Source organism: Symphalangus syndactylus, chromosome 6 (genome assembly GCF_028878055.3).
Source record: "Symphalangus syndactylus isolate Jambi chromosome 6, NHGRI_mSymSyn1-v2.1_pri, whole genome shotgun sequence".
NCBI lineage: Eukaryota > Metazoa > Chordata > Mammalia > Primates > Hylobatidae > Symphalangus > Symphalangus syndactylus.
Genome location: NC_072428.2, coordinates 100556821 through 100567119, shown reverse-complemented (window position 1 = coordinate 100567119; position 10299 = coordinate 100556821).

Below are 10299 nucleotides of genomic sequence, written 5' to 3'. Positions count from 1 at the left end.
CACATAAAAGAAATTAACTCTGTGAGATGATAGATATGCTAATTTGCTTCACTGTAGTTAGCCATTTTACTATCTATAGGTATCCCATAACATCGTGTTGTAAACTTCAATTGTACACAACAAAATTTATTGCTAAAATAATAAATTTATCCAGTGAAGCTTCTTTCAAATAAGTGTTCAGGCTCAAACTGAACAGAACCCTACAGCTGTGAAAATTCAGAGCTTCTGACATCAAAGTCCGCCACAGAGCACAACAAGAAATGTACACCAAGTGTTTCTACTATGAATTAATTCCCATCAGCTGAGAAAGTGGGCTATAGCTGAGAACAAAAAATGTAGAGAAGCCTATAAATCAAGTTTGCTATTTATTTCATGTTACAAAATTATTGAGTAAGGAGTATATTTTCAAAGGATTTATGGGAATTAGCGAGCTGAACACCCTTTTGTTGCTTTGAAATTTTACCCACAATGGTTTAACTACATTCATAATAACAGTTATTTTCTATTGGGCTTCGACACATGTTTTTAACTTCGAACAATATTGCATTGTGTACCGTGATTAACATTGTTCATTCACTAGTTTTCAGACAACATGCTAGTCCTGTTGATGCAAAACTTGTTACTTTGCTAGATCATCAGATGGCATAGCCTTTCTGAGTTTGTGTGAGGTTTTCCAGAACTGTGGCCTGGGAACTTCCATCCATGCATCACACCTAAAAACTCACAATCCCACAACAGCAGAGCATTGGATTGTTATTGAGTCACAACAGCTGACAGACCCATCTGGCTTGTAGCCATCGTATGTAGAGAACTCACTGAAAAATGGACTGTGAGATCCAGGTGGCAGAGCTCTGGAGTGGAAATTCAAAGCCAGCCGTAAACATTCAATGAAGCAGCTGCCTCTTTATCAGAATTTGAAATAACCTCAAGGAGCCCACTCCCCAAGCTTGGCTCTGAAGCCGCTTTCTCACTTGATACTGCCATATTGGCTTAAATTACAATATTACTCCATTGAGTTATGTTATTACAGACTTTATGAAAATGCATCTTTCTTTTTTTTTTTTTTTTTTTTTTTTTTTTTTTTTTTTTTTGAGACAGAGTCTCGCTCTGTCGCCCAGGCTAGAGTGCAGTGGCGCAATCTCGGCTCACTGCAAGCTCCGCCTCCCGGGTTCACGCCATTCTCCTGCCTCAGCCTCTCCGAGTAGCTGGGACTACAGGCGCCCGCCACCGCGCCCGGCTAATTTTTTGTATTTTTAGTAGAGACGGGGTTTCACCGTGGTCTCGATCTCCGGACCTCGTGATCCGCCCGCCTCGGCCTCCCAAAGTGCTGGGATTACAAGCGTGAGCCACCACGCCCGGCGAAAATGCATCTTTCTTAACAAGACTTGTCTTTAGGTTCCTAAGGCCCGACCCACACCGTATGACCAGCTCCACAGAAAAACATGTTTCTGGCATCTTTGTATTGATTATAGGCTCTCTCTGGAACTCTTACCTAAAGTTACTTGCTCTCTGCTTCCATGTATTTTTAATCTCCCGATTTTAGTTTAGCCTGTCTTTCTAGATCTGAGGCTTGAGAGCAGCTATAAAGAAGTTCATAACATCTAGAAATAATTATGAGTTATTTTATTAGATAATAAATACTTTAGCCATAGTCTAGTCATGAAGCAGCAGGACAGTATGCAGGTATAAATTGAATGTAGTAGAAGAAAGAGAGGTGCTAAAAATGAAATGATAAGAGGCTCATAATCAGAGAAGAGAAAAAGTGATGGAAGAACTTGGTAGATTGGAACAATTAGGAGTTTAAACAGTTTAAACATAGGTAAAGAAAGGTTTATCGGAGGAAAGTTATTTAATTTACAAAGTAGACAGAGAAGTTACATAGGTTGGGTTTACTTTCATTATCATTTAGCTAAGGATTAGAACTACAAAAATATTAGGTCCTATAAATAAGTAAAATCAAAGTATATTTTCCAGTGTCTTTTAGAGTGTGTTATTTGGGATGCCAATTACATGAGATTGTTTATGAAAATAGAGTTTCTGGACTAATAAAACTAGGAAATGCAGCATGGTCAATCCTCCACTTGGAGATACACTCAACATGTTAGCATATTGGTGGCCTTGACATGTCTAGATTGAAGAACAACAAAACTGGTTTGACTTATTAAATTCTGCCTTCTTTTTCCAAATGAAAGATTAGCTTATTGAGGAACATAGTTTAATAAATTCTGTTTATGTAATGTAAGGAAGCCAAAAAATACCCTTTACAAGTAGATGCTCATTAACAAGCAAGATTCTGAACTGTGAGATTTCAAAATTTTGAGTTCTAAGCTCTATGAAACCTATATTTACTTATCAGTTGTATACATGTTACTACATTCTGACATATTATGTATATTATAGTCAGATAAAAATACAGAAGACGAGAAAAATAAAAATGTTTAGGATAGATTTATTTTAATTTTGGCTGTTTAAAAACTTTTTTCTTTTACTGAAGTATTTTAATGATAGGTTTTATGAACAATATGATTAAATTTTCTTTCGATTATTAAAAACTTTGGCTTATGTCATAATTTAAAATTTGTAACACAATGGATCAAAGAAGGGGTCCAAAGTTGAGTTTATTTCCACACTAGATTAAATGACTGTCATTTATGAAAAAGATACTTAAAAAGACAAAAAGAACAAATGAAAGATGGCATCAAATTCTCATGTACCGATACCTACAGGTGTAATATTCACATAGAGTTAGGTACAGCGTTAGCAATGGTGGACATGGATCCATATTTTGAGAAGTCTTTTTAATTATAGGAATACCTTGGATATATTGTGGGCCCAGTTGTGACTATTGCAACAAAAAGAAGAAAGGCATAGCTCATTTTATTGTACTTCACTTTACTGTGCTTCACAGATACTGCGTTTTTTATAGTTTGAAGGTTTGTAATAACCATGCATCATGCAAGTCTATGAGAACAATTTTTCTGATAGCATGTGCTCACTTTGTGTCTTTGTGTCACATTTTGATAATTCTTGCAATGTTTCAAACTTTTATTATTATTATGTCAGTTACGGTGATCTGTGATCAGTGAGCTTGATGTTACTATTGTGATTGTTTGGAGCATCATAAACAGAGCCTGTCCAAGGTGGTGAATGTAATGAAAGTTAATTGATAAATGGGTGTGTTCTGACTGCTCCACTGACCACCCTCTCCCTCTCCTCTGAATTCCCTATCCTCTGTGAAACAACAATATTGAAATTAGGCCAGTTATAACCTCACAATGACCCTGAAGTGTTCACGTGAAAGGAAGAGTTGCACACCTTTCAATTTTAATCCAAAACTAGGAATGATTATATTTTTATATTTTAAAAACACATTCTAACACTTTCTTCTTTTGTCCTCCAACTGGTTGTCTCACTTATTTGCTATAGGCAGCCCATTTTGGATATGACTTGTTCATATTTCTGAGAATTTCAGCTTCAATTCTAACCTATGACAGGCCTGTCTCACTTTTTAGGGGAGTGTTGCTTTTTAACACATAGGCAAATGAAGCCACAAATGAACGCTTTTGAACACATAGGCAAATGAAGCCACAAATGAGCCTTTTCTTAGCCACCAGGACGGCTTCAGGCATATTTTTAAATTCCTTAGACAATTAGTACTCCATGCTTATTTTTCAACAGGGTTTAGCAAATAAAGATTTATGGAGGAAGTAATTTTGGACCCAGATGTGCAAACAGAGAAAATGGTAAAGATTTTTAGAAAGAAAAGGAATTATATTTTAACAAAGGAGAAGGGCTATCAAAGGGATATTCTTTTTATAACAATAAATTTATGGAGCATTGTTACTTTACATTGTGTGTGTGTATGTTGTGTGTGTGGGTGTATGTGTACATATATATATATAAAAAATGTTTTCCCAGAGTGGAGCATGTGCAGAAGATGTGTAGCAAAGGTGGTTAGATATGCAATAGACTTGCCTTAGTTAGCAATTCTGTTGTTAAATCAATTGCCTTATCAGTTGCATTATCAGTGTGTGGTTTCATGCATTGCTATGGTTCCTATATTCTTAGAAATAGCTCTGAGGCATAAACATCTTCATATTTCATTGCTTATCTGTCCTAGAGTGGTGTGTAGAGTGGTGTGTCCTAGAGTGGTGCATAGGTGGCTTATGCCCCTACATTTCTGTATTGTTTTCAGTGCATTTACTTCCCCAAATGACAATCTTCCTCTTCACTTGGAGAGCATGCCTTTCCCCTCCACTTGTCTCTGCTCAGCTCAGAGAGCAGTCATAACAACCACAGGGGAAAGAGTTATGATTTTTTGCCCACCTTAGCAGTGTAGTCCAAGGTAGCATGTGAAGGAAGAAGATCTCAATTTCTCTCTAAAATCTTAAAATTATCTGTGACATGACAGACATACCCTAAGTCAACCCCCAGTGCCCTATAGCTTTTGTGTATTCCTCATCCTTGAATGTGTGTGGGGGTGGAGAGAACTGTGACTTTTTCCAACCAAGTCAATAAGGCAAAGGTGATGGAGTGCTACTCCCTCATTATGTTTCATTATCAGTCCATTTTAGCTGACTGCAGAGAGACTTTTCTCCCTTGCTGGCTGATGAAATACACTGCTGTGTTGTGAGAGGGCTGTGTGGCAAGAAATTATGTGTGGCCTTCAGGAGCTGGGAACACTCCTCAGCACCAAAAAGCCAGCACAAAAATGGGGACTTCCGTCCTACAACCACAAGGAGGTGAATTCTGCAAACAACTGGAGGCAACTGGAAAGAGATCTTTCCCCAGTCAAGTCTACAAAGGAGAACCGAGCCCTAGCTGATACTTTGATAACAGCCTTGCAGAGAATCCAGCTAAGCCACGCCCAGATTGCCAATCCATAAAAAAACCTGAGAAAATAAATGTGCAATGTTTCCAGGTGCAACACTTGGGATAATTTATTATATAGTAATGGAAATTAACAGGCTGAAGAAGTAGCCAAGTTTTTATTTTGATTCTTCTTTAACTTTTATAAACTTCAACTTTTCATCTATAAAACTGAGGTTGATTAAACATACTGTTATTTCCTAATCTTTAAAAAAAACGAAAACCTTGCCTTTATTTGATAAGATTGTACACTGTTCTGAAGATCATGCCATTTGGCTCTACCAAACTCTAGTTCTAGACAGTTTTACTTTCTAAGCTTGAATGATTAAAACAGTAGCTAAGAATTTGTGATCTTAAGCGAGCTTTTTCCATACTGCATGTGGATCCACCCCACCTTGATGTGGATACACACTCATTAAGGATCCCTAAATTAGTGGAGCCTAAGGTCCTTTCCAATACCCACACTCTGTGATTTTTTAGTTTACATTTATTCTAACGCATGTGACACTAAAACAAATAGGGCTCTTGGGTACTTAGCTATCCAATCTTACTACCAGTTTTTATACTGTGTACTCTCCAGAAAGGAACAGGAATTTTATGTTTATGGACTAGGCGATTTTGACCATGATTATCAGCCAATGAACCCCACCTGGCATAGGTTATGTAGGTTTAATCCTAATCTTTAGTTCTGGAATGAATGCTTCATCTCCTTTACTGAGGTATCCTAAAGGAGAGAGTGAGAAAGACTGGATTTATGATCTGTCTGAACCACAGCCTGAAAGCTGTGGACAATATCATCTACATATATCACTGGCTTTTAGGTTATTCTTTCTATTGTAAGGTTGTTTTTCTTGCTATTTGGAAACTCTTCTGACCTCTACTTACCTTGAGAACTGATCACTTAAACATGCAGTGACAACTCTGAGCTTTACTAGACAGCTGCCTACTGGTGCACAATGTCTGTCTTGCCTTGGGTGTAAGGGTTAGAATAACATGCACTCTTTATAAGCAAGTTGTTCCACAGTGATTCAGGATTGGAGGAGAACTAGAAAGTGAATCAACCAAGAACTTGTACGCTTAGAAAATTTTCTGGAGTTTTGAAAGTCTTTATTTTAAAACAGACAAAAATATAATGGTGACCGGGCATGGTGGCTCACACCTGTAATCCCAGCCCTTTGGGAGGCTGAGGTAGGTGGATCACCTGAGGTCAGGAGTTCAAGACCAGCCAGGCCAACATGGTGAAACCCAGTCTCTACTAAAAATACAAAAATCAGCCGGGCATGGTAACGTGCGCCTGTAATCCCAGCTATTCAGGAAGCTGAGGCAGGAGAATCGCTTGAACTCGGGAGGCAGAGGTTGCAGTGAGCTGAGATTGCACCATTGCACCCCAGCCTGGGTAGCAGAGTGAGACTCTTCTTAAAAAACAAACAAAGCACTAAACATGGAAAGGAACAACCGGTACCAGCCACTGCAAAAACATGCCAAACTGTAAAGACCATCAAGGCTAGGAAGAAACTATAGCATCTAATGAGCAAAATAACCAACTAACATCATAATGGCAGGATCAGATTCACACATAACAATATTAACGTTAAATGTAAATGGGCTAAATGCTCCAATCAAAAGACACAGACTGGCAAACTGGATAAGGAGTCAGGACCCATCAGTGTGCTGTATTCAGGAAACCCATCTCACGTGCAGAGACACACATAGACTCAAAATAAAGGGATGGAGGAAGATCTATCAAGCAACTGGAAAACAAAAAAAGGCAGGGATTGCAATCCTAGTCTCTGATAAAATAGACTTTAAACCAACAAAGATCAAAAGAGACAAAGAAGGCCATTACATAATGGTAAAGGGATCAATTCAACAAGAAGAGCTAACTATCCTAAATATATATGCACCCAACACAGGAGCACCCAGATTCATAAAGCAAGTCCTCAGTGACCTACAAAGGGACTTAAACTCCCATACAATAATAATGGGAGATTTTAACACCCCACTGTCAGCATTAGACAGATCAACGAGACAGAAAGTTAACAAGGATATCCAGGAATTGAACTCAGCTCTACATAAAGTGGACCTAATAGACATCTACAGAACTCTCCACCCCAAATCAACAGAATATACATTTTTTTCAGCACCACACCACACCTATTCCAAAATTGACGACATAGTTGGAAGTAAAGCTCTCCTCAGCAAATGTAAAAGAACAGAAATTATAACAAACTGTCTCTCAGACCACAGTGCAATCAAACTAGAACTCAGGATTAAGAAACTCACTCAAAACCGCTCAACTACATGGAAACTGAACAACCTGCTCCTGAATGACTATTGGGTTCATAATGAAATGAAGGCAGAAATAAAGATGTTCTTTGAAACCAATGAGAACAAAGACACAACATACCAGAATCTCTGGGACACGTTCAAAGCAGTGTGTAGAGGGAAATTTATAGCACTAAATGCCCACAAGAGAAAGCAGGAAAGATCCAAAATTGACACCCTAACATCACAATTAAAAGAACTAGAAAAGCAAGAGCAAACACATTCAGAAGCTAGCAGAAGGCTAGAAATAACTAAAATCAGAGCAGAACTGAAGGAAATAGAGACACAAAAAACCCTTCAAAAAATTAATGAATCCAGGAGCTGGTTTTTTGAAAAGATCAACAAAATTGATGGACCGCTAGCAAGACTAATAAAGAAGAAAAGAGAGAAGAATCAAATAGATGCAATAAAAAACGAAAAAGGGGATATCACCACCGATCCCACAGAAATACAATCTACCATCAGAGAATACTACAAACACTCTATGCAAATAAACTAGAGAATCTAGAAGAAATGGATAAATTCCTCGACAAATACACCCTCCCAAGACTAAACCAGGAAGAAGTTGAATCTCTGAATAGACCAATAACAGGTTCTGAAATTGTGGCAATAATCAATAGCTTACCAACCAAAAAGAGTCCAGGATCTGATGGATTCACAGCCGAATTCTACCAGAGGTACAAGGAGGAACTGGTACCATTCCTTCTGAAACTATTCCAATCGATAGAAAAAGAGGGAATCCTCCCTAACACATTTTACGAAGCCAGCATCGTCCTGATACCAAAACCTGGCAGAGACATAACCAAAAAAGAGAATTTCAGACCAATATCCTTGATGAACATTGATGCAAAAATCCTCAATAAAATACTGGCAAACCGAATCCAGCAGCACATCAAAAAGCTTATCCACCATGATCAAGTGGGCTTCATCCCTGGGATGCAAGGCTGGTTCAACATACGCAAATCAATAAATGTAATCCAGCATATAAACAGAACCAAAGACAAAAACCACATGATTATCTCAATAGATGCAGAAAAGGCCTTTGACAAAATTCAACAACCCTTCATGCTAAAAACTCTCAATAAATTAGGTATTGATGGGACGTATCTCAAAATAATAAGAGCTATCTACGACAAACCCACAGCCAATATCATACTGAATGGGCAAAAACTGGAAGCATTCCCTCTGAAAACTGGCACAAGGCAGGGATGCCCTCTCTCACCTCTCCTATTCAACATAGTGCTGGAAGTTCTGGCCAGAGCAATCAGGCAGGAGAAGGAAATAAAGGGTATTGAATTAGGAAAAGAGGAAGTCAAATTGTCCCTGTTTGCAGATGATATGATTGTATATCTAGAAAACCCCATTGTCTCAGCCCAAAATCTCCTTAAGCTGATTAGCAACTTCAGCAAAGTCTCAGGATACAAAATTAATGTACAAAAATCACAAGCATTCTTGTACACCAATCACAGACAAACAGAGAGCCAAATCATGAGTGAATTCCCATTCACAATTGCTTCAAAGAGAATAAAATACCTAGGAATCCAACTTACAAGGGATGTGAAGGACCTCTTCAAGGAGAACTACAAACCACTGCTCAATGAAATAAAAGAGGATACAAACAAATGGAAGAACATTCCATGCTCATGGGTTGGAAGAATCAATATCGTGAAAATGGCCATACTGCCCAAGGTAATTTATAGATTCAATGCCATCCCCATCAAGCTACCAGTGACTTTCTTCACAGAATTGGAAAAAACTACTTTAAAGTTCATATGGAACCAAAAAAGAGCCCGCATCGCCAAGTCAATCCTAAGCCAAAAGAACAAAGCTGGAGGCATCACGCTACCTGACTTTAAACTATACTACAAGGCTACAGTAGCCAAAACAGCATGGTACTGGTACCACAACAGAGACATAGATCAATGGAACAGAACAGAGCCCTCAGAAATGATGCCGCATAGCTACAACTATCTTATCTTTGACAAACCTGACAAAAACAAGAAATGGGGAAAGGATTCCCTATTTAATAAATGGTGCTGGGAAAACTGGCTAGCCATATGTAGAAAGCTGCAACTGGATCCCTTCCTTACACCTTATACAAAAATTAATTCAAGATGGAGTAAAGACTTATATGTTAGACCTAAAACCATTAAAATCCTACAAGAAAACCTAGGCAATACCATTCAGGACATAGGCGTGGGCAAGGACTTCATGTCTAAAACACCAAAAGCAATGGCAACAAAAGCCAAAATCGACAAATGGGATCTCATTAAACTAAAGAGCTTCTGCACAGCAAAAGAAACTATCATCAGAGTGAACAGACAACCTACAGAATGGGAGAAAATTTTTGCAACCTACTCATCTGACAAAGGGCTAATATCCAGAATCTACAATGAACTCAAACAAATTTACAAGAAAAAAACAAACAACCCCATCAAAAAGTGGGCAGAGGACATGAGCAGACACTTCTCAAAAGAAGACATTTATGCAGCCAAAAAACACATGAAGAAATGCTCATCATCACTGGCCATCAGAGAAATGCAAATCAAAACCACAGTGAGATACCATCTCACACCAGTTAGAATGACCATCATTAAAAAATCTGGAAACAACAGGTGCTGGAGAGGATGTGGAGAAATAGGAACACTTTTACACTGTTGGTGGGACTGTAAACTAGTTCAACCATTGTGGAAGTCAGTGTGGCTATTCCTCAGGGATCTCAAACTAGAAATACCATTTGACCCAGCCATCCCATTACTGGGTATATACCCAAAGGACTATAAATCATGCTGCTATAAAGACACATGCACACGTATGTTTATTGTGGCACTATTCACGATAGCAAAGAGTTGGAACCAACCCAAATGTCCAACAACGATAGACTGGATTAAGAAAATGTGGCACATATACACCATGGAATACTATGCAGCCATAAAAAATGATGAGTTCGTGTCCTTTGTAGGGACATGGATGAAACTGGAAAACATCATTCTCAGTAAACTATCGCAAGGACAAAAAACCAAGCACTGCATGTTCTCACTCATAGGTGGGAATTGAACAATGAGAACTCATGGACACAGGAAGGGGAACATCACACTCCGGGGA